General features: G+C 45.4%; 1 long non-coding RNA gene across 1 annotated transcript; it reads right to left on the reverse strand.

Annotated features, from left to right (window-relative positions):
- Nucleotides 1-406: 406 nt before the first annotated feature.
- LOC135420031 (uncharacterized) lies at nt 407-12,148 on the reverse strand. Its single transcript, XR_010433298.1, has 4 exons — nt 12,060-12,148; nt 9,327-9,435; nt 7,659-7,905; nt 407-712 (listed from the first exon to the last, which is right to left on the reverse strand). It is a non-coding gene; the product is annotated as an uncharacterized LOC135420031 (long non-coding RNA).
- Between the last annotated feature and the right edge of the window lie 212 nt (nt 12,149-12,360).

Genomic DNA, 12,360 nt, shown 5'->3' on the forward strand with positions numbered 1-12,360 from the left:
AGGAACTTGTTAGAACACTTAAATTAAGCAGTAGTTTCTCATTTCCTTGCAGCAACCGAACATCCTTAGCAAAAATACCTTGCAGGCAGTTTTAGTCTGAGAACACAAAATGCCAAGTGTTTCAGGGTCTCTGGAAAGATCTGTGCCTGCCTGAGCAAATGAGATGTTCCGTGGGGCCTGAGGAAATAGCTCAGGATGCAGTTTGGAGGATGATATCCCACTACAAGTAATGGCTCTTCATTGTTTTTTACAAGGTCTCTCTAGTTATAAATGTTTCAGGCCTTCGGGGAATATTTCCTAGGAGTAGTTTCTGCAGATTTTATTAGGTTAAATGTATATTTGTCCAGCACAGCAGAGGTGGGTAGATAGAAAAGGATGTTCAAAAAAAGGACTTGTGGCTCTTGAAAAGTTTTCACCTAAGAGGGAGGGTTTTTATTCATAATTTCCAAGTCAGGCTGGAACCATGAATTGCTCCCCTGTCCCTCGGTCCATTGCTAACTCTGTGGTGAGTGAGGGTTCCTCACTCCTCTGATGGCTGAGCTCAGACTCTGGTGATTTGCCTTCCAGAGCCTCTGCTTTTCTTCCCATGATGTTGCAGGGGGAGGGTGCAAGTGCTGTGTGGCTTTTCCAGACCTGCCTGTCTGTCCTGGTGCAGAGGAGGGGGAGATCCCTCTTGGATGGGGCTGCAAAGGGGTGGTGTAGGACGATGGATCTGTAAAGAGAATCAGAGGATGAGTTGGAAGGACCTTAAAGCCCATCCAGTGCCACCCCATGCCATGGGCAGGGACACCTTCCACTAGCCCAGGTTGTTCCAAGCCCCGTCCAACCTGGCCCTAAAGCAACATGAGAGAATTTGGGAACCTGTTTCCTGTTGGCAGCTGTTGGAAATGAAGATTCCAATACAGACAGATCTGCAGTTGAAACCCTGTTTTTAAAATGACGTTAAATTCATCTCTGTGTGTTTAGTGATGGGAAGATGGGGCAGGTATTTCATCTGTTAAAGACAGGCAGATGCATCTCAAGTTGGAAAAACAGCAAAGCATCACTTTCTGTTGGATCACCCTCATTATTTAAATGGAAAACATCAGCTTGTGTTAACAAGGGGTTTGGCCAAGACTTTGTGCCTTGGACAGCAGTGAGAGACAATAACCAGGAAACTGTAATACACAACAGATATATTTTCATAAACTAAATTCTTGGCTTCTTTAGCTGTAACCTGAATATGTACAGTCTATAATTACAATGCCATCTAAGCATTTCTTAACAAGCCATTTTTTTGAGCAGTCACTAGAGCAGCAATTGGTGATAAAAACGAGGGCATTAGCACTCAGACCACAGGAACAGCATCATTAAAATGCAACTTCTGAGGTGCACTACTTTAAATTTGCCTCATTATGTGTGCAATTAGGGAACAAACAATAAAATGACCATCATTTTTCTGCAATTTCTTATCCTAACTGCCTTTTTCAAAGCTTAATTAATGTTAAAAAAAGGAAAGGAGAAGGTGGTGGGCTGAGCCCGAGCTTAACAAGCAGAACCATCCTGCAAAGTGATGGATGAGCTCTGCCTGTGCTCAGCCCTGCGAGTCCCTGGCTGTGGCAGGAAAAAATGGGCTCCTGCATTTTGGAACGGGCTGGTGCAGTAAGGAGGGAGTGATCCTGCCCCCACTGAAGGGAAGAGCAGCATTCCCACTCCTCCAGGGAAGCAGGAGCAGACCTCTGGAGTTAGCATTTCCTTCTGCTCCGAGGAGATGTTAATTAAGATAGTGATGAGGCTGCAATGTATATACACTGCTGTGGGTGTCTCCATCCCTAATCCATCATTTGGGGCCATCCAGACACATCCATCACCTGTGGGCTTGGCTCTAACAAAAACCAGCAGGGAGGGGCCTTCTGGAGCCAGAGCTGTTCCTGCAGCAATAAATGGGGAAAGTGTCTGTCTTTTCATCCATATCTGCTAATCCTCTCCAATATTCCTTTGGAATACCATTGTAGATGTTCCATTATAGAGATTTTGATGTTATTTATTGCTGGTAACTCTCATTTCAATAGATATTGGATATTATGTGGATCAGCCCCTTAGCTTGGAGAGCTTTCCTTCCCAGTTGAAAGAAGTGACCTGTTGTCTCACTGGTGGGAGAGGTAGAAGGGGCCAATTTGGGGAATAAGAGATGAACTTCCACAAAATCCTGGCTGTCCTCCTGATGTACCAAGAATTTCTTTCCTCAGATGCAGTAATTCCAAACTTCCAGTGTGGTTCTCCTCACCGAGTGGAGTCTGTTCAGGTGCACAGAGCTGACCTGTCACTGGACAAAGCTGGGTTACCTGGAGCATCCTGGGGGTCTCACGAGGAGAAATCCCCTGGGAGGTGGGACGTCCTTTCCAAGCTTTACCAGGAAATCCTAAGCTGTGAAGATCAATGAGGAATGGCATGAAATAAGATGGGGTTTAACGCTGGTTTTAGCTAAGCAGTTGTCACTGAAACTTTGGGATGAGCTTAGAGATTTCAGAAATACTGAGGCTCAACCTTACAGGTCACATCTAAGAACGTTCTGCCAGTCTGCAGGAAAGCCAGACCTTCCAGGACCATGTTATCTGAGGGGATGCCACTGCAGAGGCTCTGCACACCTGTGTCCAGGGTGGCTCAGGAAATCCTGTGGAATGGTTTGGGAAAGGAAGCAAATGGTACTGAGTTAACTGGAACCACAGAAAGGAATTGGAAGGAGAGGACAAATAATTACCCAAGGTAAAAGATGGTCTGATGGAAAAGGCCTGAGCAAGATTGTGGAGCTGGAAATACTTGAGAAATGCTCTCTGTGTAATTCAAGAGGTGACTGAGGGACATTATTTTGGAGTGATGGAGAAACTGAGGTGATTCCTTTGCAGATAAGGAGGTAAATTTATTTTTGCAGCTAGTCATGTTTCCGGGAGATCTTTATCTATAATTGTGTTTGTCTGCAGTGTGCAGATGGATGGGAGCTGATCCTGCTGTGCTGGGAGAAGGGATGACTGACACACCGAGTTTTCAGGTGTTGCCTTCAGGAATCCCCCTCCCCAGAGCAAATAAGAAATAAGAGATATTAAACAGATAGGTGAGTTTGCAAATGCAGCATAAAGGGCAGCTTGGGAGTATCAAGCAGCCGTGCAGTGGGGATATTGTGACATATTTTCTGTACCTTGGTTAGATGTCCAGATATATCTAAATCTATAGGAATAACTGTCTTAAGGCTCCTTTGTAACCCCTAAAGTACAGAATGAGGACAGTGAAGAAGGAGCCATTAAAACTGCAGATGAAAATCCCTGCTTGTCATGGAAAGGGTTCGATAACTTTGCTTGTTTGCTAAAGGGAAAAAAGCCCCAACAAACGGATGTAGGCTCAGGTACTGACTTTAAATTAGCTCAACTTGCTGATGCCTTAAGACTGGGGATTAGTGAATTTAATTATGGGGAGCCAGGAAGCACATTAAGATAACATTGGGCCTTAAACGAAAACCCACAAAGCAACGAAATTACCGTGGGTGGTTTGTGTTCCATCTTCACAATGTCCTTTTCTTCCTGCTCTGTGTCACAGGAGGCCACTCCTGCACCTCAGTATCAGCTTTTGGGGTCCCTTGTTTTTAATGACTGAGTGACCTTTATGAGCTTTCCCGTTGCTCTCCTTGCCTGTCCCAGTGTCCAGGGCTCAGCTCTGCTTTGCCCGGTAATGATGCAGCTGCTGTGGTCAGGCAGGGCAGGGCAGCTGGTCATCACAGGCCAGGTCACAGCCCTGACCTCAGTGCTTTTGGGAGGGCTCCAGCAAAGAGTATTTGGCTTTTCTGGTGGAGACAGGTAGTTAGTGTAATGCTGACAGAGTGTCTGAGGAAAATCTGATTTTATTCCTGCTTTGCTTCGACCTTCCTGTTGAGCCTGGTCTGCTGTTCATTACTGGGGTTTGTGTCTGGACTTTGTATTTACTTTATATTTGTTAAGAGAGAGACTCAAGATTAAACCACTTTAAGACCACTTGTACAAAAAGTTCTAATTCTGAATCTGTTTGCTGATGAATTATGCAATATTGACCTTTCTCTGACACAGGATGATGATTTTTTCTTGCTGGTATGGAAGTCACAGACCCCTTACCACACATTTAGAGGCTTCTAAGTCTTACAAGGCTTTTGGTGGAGTTGTGACATGAGAAATTAGACTGAAGTTGAAACTTGGGACTGTCCCACCTTCTGGTAACACAGGAAATGGTACATTACCCTGATATATCTGGCTTCTGAGTTATTCCAGAACCTCACAAATACGTTCAGAGACAATATTAATCCTTTAATCTTCCAAAGAGAAATAATTTTAAAACCTTCTATCCTCACATTGCTAAAGTTGCCTCTTCATTCTCTGCTTAGCATCCATCTGTTCTTGTATGTGTCCATTTTGAAGAACTTGTTAGTCCAATAAACAGTTTATTCCCTTTCTGGTTGATGTCTTTTCAAGGACCTCATGGTCACTACACGATATGCAACTTTCTTCTCTTAGTATGCAAATTTATTCTCTGCTTTCACAGAGTATTTCAGGGAAATTCACTTGATTTTTGTTTTATTTTGTTCCAGATAATTAAAAAGTGTGGAATGGCTTAGTAGTTAAGGTGGATGTGACAAAAACACTTGGGTCATTCAAAAAACTAATTAGTGAGCCTGGCAGGGAGTGCAGGAGAGAGAGAGAGGATCATCCCATGCTGGGCCAAATGGCTTTGATCCATCCTGGAATCACTGCTGATCCTCACCCTCAGTACTGAGCAGGGCAGTCACAGACTGAGCTTGCTGTGCTCCAGGCTTGGTTTGAGATGCTCAGAGCCCAGGACAGTGGAATTTTGACACTACAGACACCCCCTTGCACTGTGCTGGTGGCTGTTTCAGGATTTGGTTTGAGCTGTAAGCCTTGGAATTCTGCTAGTGAAAAGCCTGGCAAATGAATCCTAGAATCCCAGAATGGTTTGGGCTGGAAGGGACCTTGAAGCTCATCTCATTCCATCCCCTGCTATGGGCAGGGCCACCTTCCACCAGGCCAGGTTGCTCTGAGTCTGTTTTCCTGCTTCTCTGTGGGTTTGTTGGGGATCATCCCATGCACCAGAAATCCTTCAAAGCTGCTTCCCTAAAATAGTCTTCCCATACATGTCTCTTCTAATATGGCCCATTCTAGAGCAGATCTTCCAGCTTTCCTTTTCCTGTATGAGTTCTGGGATGGGAAGCTGTGGATGTTTTTGCCTCATCTGTGAAGCCCAAGGCTGACTTTGGACAGTCTTGTCCCGGTTGTTTATCCCACCCTGCTCACTGCCCTTCCGTGCTTCCTGCCTGTTGGGGGCTGGATGGAGGTGGGAGATCCCCCATGGATGTCTCAGCACAGCAGCAGCTCCCACAGAGGGTGCCTGAGGAATTCAGGACAGGGCAGCACCTCTGGCTGTGTCTCCAAACACCTTCCCAGCCTCCAGCAGCCTGGAGCTTCCCCCCTTCCCACCATGGATGCATTCCTGGGAGCCAGGGTGGGGACCTGCCTGGCACCTCCTGTGGCAGCAAAGGCAGCTGCTCCTCCTGGGTGTGCAGAAACCCCCCAGTGCAGTGCCTCTGCTGTCCTTCCCTGGCTGCAGGGGCCTGAGAACCCCCTGCTCAGTCTTCTGGCTTCACTTTGAGGGGGTTATTTATTGATCTGCTTTTGGCACTTGGGAAAATGCCAATTTTCAGCATTAGCTGCTGGCCTCGTTTTATTGCAGCCTTATAAAACTTTTATTGTCCCTCTTCAATGCTGAGGATCTGTAAATGTTTCTCCTAGAATGGTTTGGATGTTCTGATATTTTCTGCCTTTAACCCCTTAAAACTCTCATTGTGAGAGATTCCCTCGCATCCTTCTTGCAGCATTTGAAAAGGGAATCTTTTAAAGCCTGTCTGGAACAGTGGGATGGAGGGCAGGAGAGGCAAGAGGACATTCAGAATTCCTGAATTGTTAGTAAGTTAATAATAAACAAGTAACAGCTGCCCAAAAATTCTTAGCTAACTCGTTTTGTAAACTATTGCAACACAACATGTTTTAGAAAGTAAAGGTTTTTTCCTATCAATATATAGATGCTAATTAACCTTGTAGTGAGGAGAGAAAGGTGCAGGAGAACATCTGGCCTGGGAATTGTTTTCCTGCCACAGAAGTGTTGGAGAGCACTCCAGGGTTTCTTGTGCCACCTGGAGAAGGGGAGGCAGATGTGGGGAGAGGGGCAGAGCCTGTTCCCAGTCAATCTTGCTGGGATGTTGCTGTGCCACTGCCTCGTGCAGGGGCTGGGGATTGATAAAGGGAATTTGCACAGAATGGTTTCATAAGCTCTGCTGACCCTTATTGCTGGAAACAGGTTTGTTCTTAAGGAAACTTGGAAGAATTTCAGCAGGGCTGGGACACCACTCAACAGTTTAGAGGAGAACTGTGAGCAGATTTGTGATTAGTTCAATACCTTGTCATTATGTAGTCCAGCTATTCTGTATCTGGTTTTTTATTGTTTAGTCCTCATTATCTTTATCATGAAATCACCATTTACATTTTTGTTGTGTCCTTGTTCCCCAGTTATACTGATTAATCCCTGTTCCAGTGAAACACTCCCAGCAGAGCTGTGTAGAATTTCTGCTGCTCTAGTCTGGTCATACTGCTGCCAACTTCTCTGTGTTTGACCTGACCTGTTCCTTGATGAAACTAAACATTGATAATTTTAAGCCCAGACAAAGCTGTGGTGGTAATGGTGTGTGACCTCAGTGTCAAAAAAGCCTTTGCCTTTTGCTGGGTAAAGTAATTGTTTTGCTTGTGTCCTGTTGGAAAACTGCCACATTGTATGGATCAAAAATTACCAGTAAAGAAATAGAAAATCAAGGGCTTGAAAGCACCTATTTAGGTAATGTAAGCTGTTATTCATCATTTAACTTTGGACTTGAGTTTCCTCTCATTATAAATGGAATAGTTGACTTTCATAATCTCAGGTGGGGTAATAAAAGAATAATCAGTTGGCAAGAACATAAACCATGGGAGACAGAAGTAGGTTGTGACAATGTTGAGAGGAAATGTTAATTTATTTCTGATAGTGACTGACAACTGTTTGTACCCAGTTACAAGGCTCTGGTGCCAGTTTAAGTTGCAGAGTTTGGTTTAGCTCCATGTAGGTAACAGAGACACCTGGCTGCAATGTCCAGGAATTCTGCATCATGTGGCTCATCCCAGAGTCAAAGAAATGAATAAATACCCTCACCCACATCCTCTGTGCACTTGTACTGGAGATAATATGAATTACTTTCCCTTTAATAAGTGATGTAACTATTAGTTGTGGTGAGTTGTGTCTGCTATTAAAATCCCAACTAATTCAGTGTAATAGCAGGGAGCAGAGTGAGCCAGCAGACTCTGTGCTCATTCCTCTGTCTTGTGATGCTTCCTATTTCTCCTGGAGAGAAATGGGAATTACCTGTGGGTTTCATTTGGGTTTTGCTGCTCAAGGACGGAGCGGCCCCAGCAGCACTTTGGGAGAGCAGGGTTTGGGCTTGATTTTTGTTTTAGGCATTTCCCTTATCTCCTACCCCTGCAGTCCTGCAGAAATGGCTCTGGAATGCTTTGTTAGGAAATCCTGGCACCAGATCTAACATCAGCCTGTTCATTACTCACCTCCATGGCAGTGATCAGGGAGCCCCGGAGCAGAGGGGTTTGTGTGATGCACAGCAGCACATTCCAGCTGGGTCCAAGCAGAAGGGAGCAGCAAACAATGAGCAGGGACAAGGATTGCATGTCCTGTGTTCCTTGTGATCCATCTGAGTGCTGAGTTGCTGTGTGTACATACAGAATCAGTCCTCATCTCGTTTTAGGAGCACAGTTTGTTTTATGTTTGGTGTCTCTGCAGCCTTTGGCTTGTCCCCTGTGGCAGGAGGAATATAATGAATTTTTTTATAGAGCTCTGTTTGCTTTTGTGTATTTCTTTGCAGCAATTAAGTGCTTTAATTTCTTATCTGCTAAGTAGTTGTTTCTGGTCTTAGTTCTTCCTGTCTAATCCAAGCTGCTTTGCTGCAAATGTTATCTCTGCTATTCATAGGCAAGAAAAGGGTTTCACTGGCACTGTGATAAAGGGCCAAAGATCAAACTACTTAATTCAGTCTTGCATCTTGTTACACCAGGATCAGGTAAAACACAGTTATCATGGCCAGTGCTGCTGGGTGTCCAGGAGTCACTGCCCTAAAGTTTGGGTTGATTCTCACACAGGGACTCCAAAATTCTTGTGGCTTCCAGAGCTGCTTGTTAGAGGTTGAACAATTGAAGTTCATTGGTGCTAATCAAGGTCAAGAGAAAAGAATTCTCACTCTGTGGATTGAAAGCAGCAAAATGTTAGAGTTGGAAAGAAAAGTCATGGCCAGAGAAGAACCCAAACCCCAACAGGAATTAGAGGTAGTGTCTGTTGGCAACTGCACTGAGTGGGCAGGCACTGGAATGAGGTGCCCAGGGAGGTGCTGGAGTCCCTGGAAGTGTTCAAGGGGTGTCTGGACGTGGCACTTGGGGCCATGGCTTAGGGGTGATGATGGTGCTGCTGGTTTGATGCTTGGTCTCGATAATCTTGAAGGTCTCTTCCAACCCTGAGGATTCTGTGATAATGATACAAAAGCTCTATTTGCCCAAATCCATCCAACTGGACAAAGCAGCTCCCCTGAGCTGTGCCCCCCAGGGCTGGTGGGGGCTGTGCTGCTGGCACTCCTCTGGACATGTCCCTTCTCTGGCTGCCATGAAAGCCCTTGGGGGGGGGTTGGAAAGCCAGGGATGGACCCCATGGACTGAGGCACGTTCAGGGCTCTGGGTCAGGCCTTGCCCTGTGACAATGTCCCCCAGGAATTATGACTGTCCAGGGGTGTGCTCTGCTCTGTGCAGAGTGCAGGGCATGGCTGTGCCACAGGAATCCAGGTGATAAACGAGCACGAGTTATTCAGAATCTGTTAATTCTCCATTTTGGTGGTACAAAATGAAGAATGTTGCACAACGTGACCAAATATTCATACAGATAAGATCTTAAATTGTTTTTCTCCTTTTGCCACCTGTTCTAGCAGCTAAACTAATACAGAATTTGATCTTGTATTATTACTTGGAAATGGAAACAAATGAAACAGCTGTGGAGCAGCATTTTCAGTCTGTGCCACCCTTTCCTGTCAGGTCTCTGTTAGCCCTGAGCAGTGGCACTGCAGGCAGGGCTGCTGCTCCTCGTGTCTGTGGGTAAATGTGTGCCTTGGAGCCCATTGATCCTGGGAAATGGTAATAGAACTGAGGCTGTGCCTGTTCCTGGGACTATTTACTTGCCTTGAGTTTGCAGAGGCTGATGGAGCCCGAAGATAAACGGTGTAATATTTCCAGCACAAGTATTGGATGCTTAAATCTTGTGTTCTTTATTCTCTGAGATGTTCATATTCTGTAAAGAAAAGATGGTAGATGGGGTAACCAACACGTGGAACAACCTGTTCAATCAGTTCCACTGATTTTCCTGGGATGGAATTACCCTTTCTCCCAGTACTGTATGAGCCTCCCCTGTGTGTGACTCCCACGTACCAACCTGGGGTTATCACATTAAGGTGCAGAATTACTGTCAGAATCATTTCATTTTGAAATAAGACATTTATGGTCACTTAGAAAAATCAAGACAGTTCTTTGCACCGAGGGGTTCCTGCAGGTTTCAGTGTGGATTTAATTGCCAGTATGACAATTCTCATGTCACTTGTTGACTTGCTGTTCTGTTCCTGACTCAGCACGTTGGCAGCTGCTGCCTGTTCCACTGGGTGCAAAGTTATTGAAAGGTTGGTGTTGGAAAACCACCCCAAACGTACAACTGTGTGTGACTGCTGAGCACTGAAGTGTAGCATTTCTCCCTCATTAGATTATATGAAATTTTCTGGCTGTGTTGCCTGAGCATTCAGGTGCTGAATGTGCTTGGCTGTGTGCTGGGCACACAGAGGCACATCCCTGCTGCTGCTGTGGCCCACACAGGAGTGAGGGATAAGAAGGTCCCTTTAGGATGTGGAGTTTTCCAGCTATAATGCAGATGATCTGGAATCATTTCATGGAATGAACCATTCTGATTCGTCTGCATCTCTGGTTTTAACATTTTTTTTTTTCCCCTGCCAGTGCACTAAAAATGAGAAAATGTCTTTCTCATTTTCCCCTTTTTTTGTGACAGGGGTTCTATTTAATATTCCTCTTATAAATGATTTAATGGAGAAAGTCATCTCACTGCAGAGAAAGATGATCTTCCCATAACTTCATTGTATAAAGGTCAGGGATTGGTGTTGTTAATGGAAAAGAGAAAGGAATTGTAAAATCGAGAAAGGAACTGTAAAATCCTTTTCCAAAAGGAAAGGTTTAAACTACTTATTATCATTTGCAGGTATTTGGAAGAGCTTTCCTCCATTTGTCTGTCTCTGATTCTGTTCTTTTCCTATATATTTATGTGCAGGGCTGTGTCACTGACCCCTTGTCCATGTTAAACTTCCCCGAGTCCTCCAACTCCTGCCATGGGAGTGGTTTGTATCCCGGGAAAAGGACTCCAGTGCCATCTGGAACGGCTCACAGACCTTGTTAGAATGTGCCCAATTTTTATCTGCCACAGGAGGTTACAGGAACAGTGGTTTGTAAGTGCTAACGGGAACAATTTGAATTCCAGTGGGCACAGCAGAGACATTTTTCAAAGAGTGGGATGTTCAGGGCTGGCTGAGGTGTGGGCTGAGCTCAGCAGGACGTGGGGAAGGCTCAGGTGTCAAAGAGCTGCAGAACAGAAGCCCTTGGACAAGGGCAGCAGCCTTTAATCTGCTTTTCATCTCCTGCAAATTTGGGCTGTTCTATTCCACTGCCATCCCGTGTTCCCTGGAGCATTGGGGACCATCCTGATGGTCCATGGGCTGTCCATGGTGCTGCAGAGCTCGTGTCCCTGCTCCTTTGGGGCCTGTCCCAGCACAGCCCTTCAGCCCAAATCCTGGAATTAATCCCCAGTTACCATATAAGCACTTAATATACTATTGCTACTGCAATTAATGTGAAAAGTAATTTCTTAGAACAATTCTTTAATGATCTTTAGGACAAGATACTGGATGATTACAGGTGATTATTTTTATTGAACAGTATTAAATTGTAAATTATTGAACAGTGTTAAATTGTGGAAATACTGATCCTGTTCTACCTGTTCACCAGTCTGTACACCTTGTTATGGACCAGCTCAATGAGAAGGGGAAAAGTAAGGTGTGTTTAAGGGATTTTGGGCACTGCATGTTTAATATGAAGAATATACCTAAGGAAAATCTTAGTTCAGTTATTAATTTCAACTTAGAATCCAAGCCAGTAATCCAGCAGAACCACAAATACCGGATTTGGAAGTAAAAGTTTCCTTAATCAATATTCTTGATCAACCTATTTCTTAGAAAATCATCTAATGTTAAGAGCAAAATGACATTAAAAAGCCTCATTTCACTGCCAGTTTTCGTTTGCTGCCTCACTCATAGTGTGCTGTTGCTTTCCAACAGAAAATTGTTTTGACAGTGTCAAATAGCGGGGTTGGTGCTGGAGTTAAATCGGATTTTAATTCCTCCCTGTGCTGAAAGCGAGCAGATCTGTTTGTTCACCAGCCACTTAGCAAATGACCTTGAGCAAGGCAGCAGCGAGGGCTGCACTTCCTCAGGAGTTGGCTCTAATTAGGAGGATTTTATTCTGCGCCGCGTTGCCTTGCGGGGCCTTGAAGCAGGAGGCTGGAAAAACTCATGGTTGGGCTCTGTGTGTGTGAGGAACACCAGGATCTCAGGGATAAAGGAGCTCTCCCCGAGCTCCTTGAACAGGAGCACAAAGACAGTTTTCAGCAGATGAACTCCTGCCATAGGTTACATCCCAGAGTTCCCACGGAGCTGGGAGAGGGGTGGGAACATCTCCGGGTAGCTGTGGGGCTGGTGGGGATGTCTCCACGTGGGAACCAAGGCAAACACCTGTGGTGGGCTCATTCCCAAGGTTTGTTGGTGCTCCACAGCTGCTGGTTTTCTCTTTCCCCACCCAACACACCTCAGAGGCTGGTGATCCTGCTCCAGAGGAACTCATGGCACACGTGGGCTGAGGAGAGAGATCCATCCCCAGTGTAACCCCGGAGGAGATCAGCGATGTCCCAAACACACTGAGGGTGTGAGGGTCAGGCAGTTCTGGGGAAGTAGGTGAAGGAGGCCTTGAGCTGATCCTGCCAGTGTTCAGTTCTTTGGAAGCAAAGCCAGAGCACCCTGGGCTTGCCTGTGTTAAAGCACGGGATTTAATGGAGCCTGCAGGACTTGGCTTGTGGTGCTTGGAATGTCTGCACAGCAATGGGGCTTGA

The sequence above is a fragment of the Pseudopipra pipra genome, chromosome 11 (genome assembly GCF_036250125.1).
Source record: "Pseudopipra pipra isolate bDixPip1 chromosome 11, bDixPip1.hap1, whole genome shotgun sequence".
Classification (NCBI taxonomy): domain Eukaryota; kingdom Metazoa; phylum Chordata; class Aves; order Passeriformes; family Pipridae; genus Pseudopipra; species Pseudopipra pipra.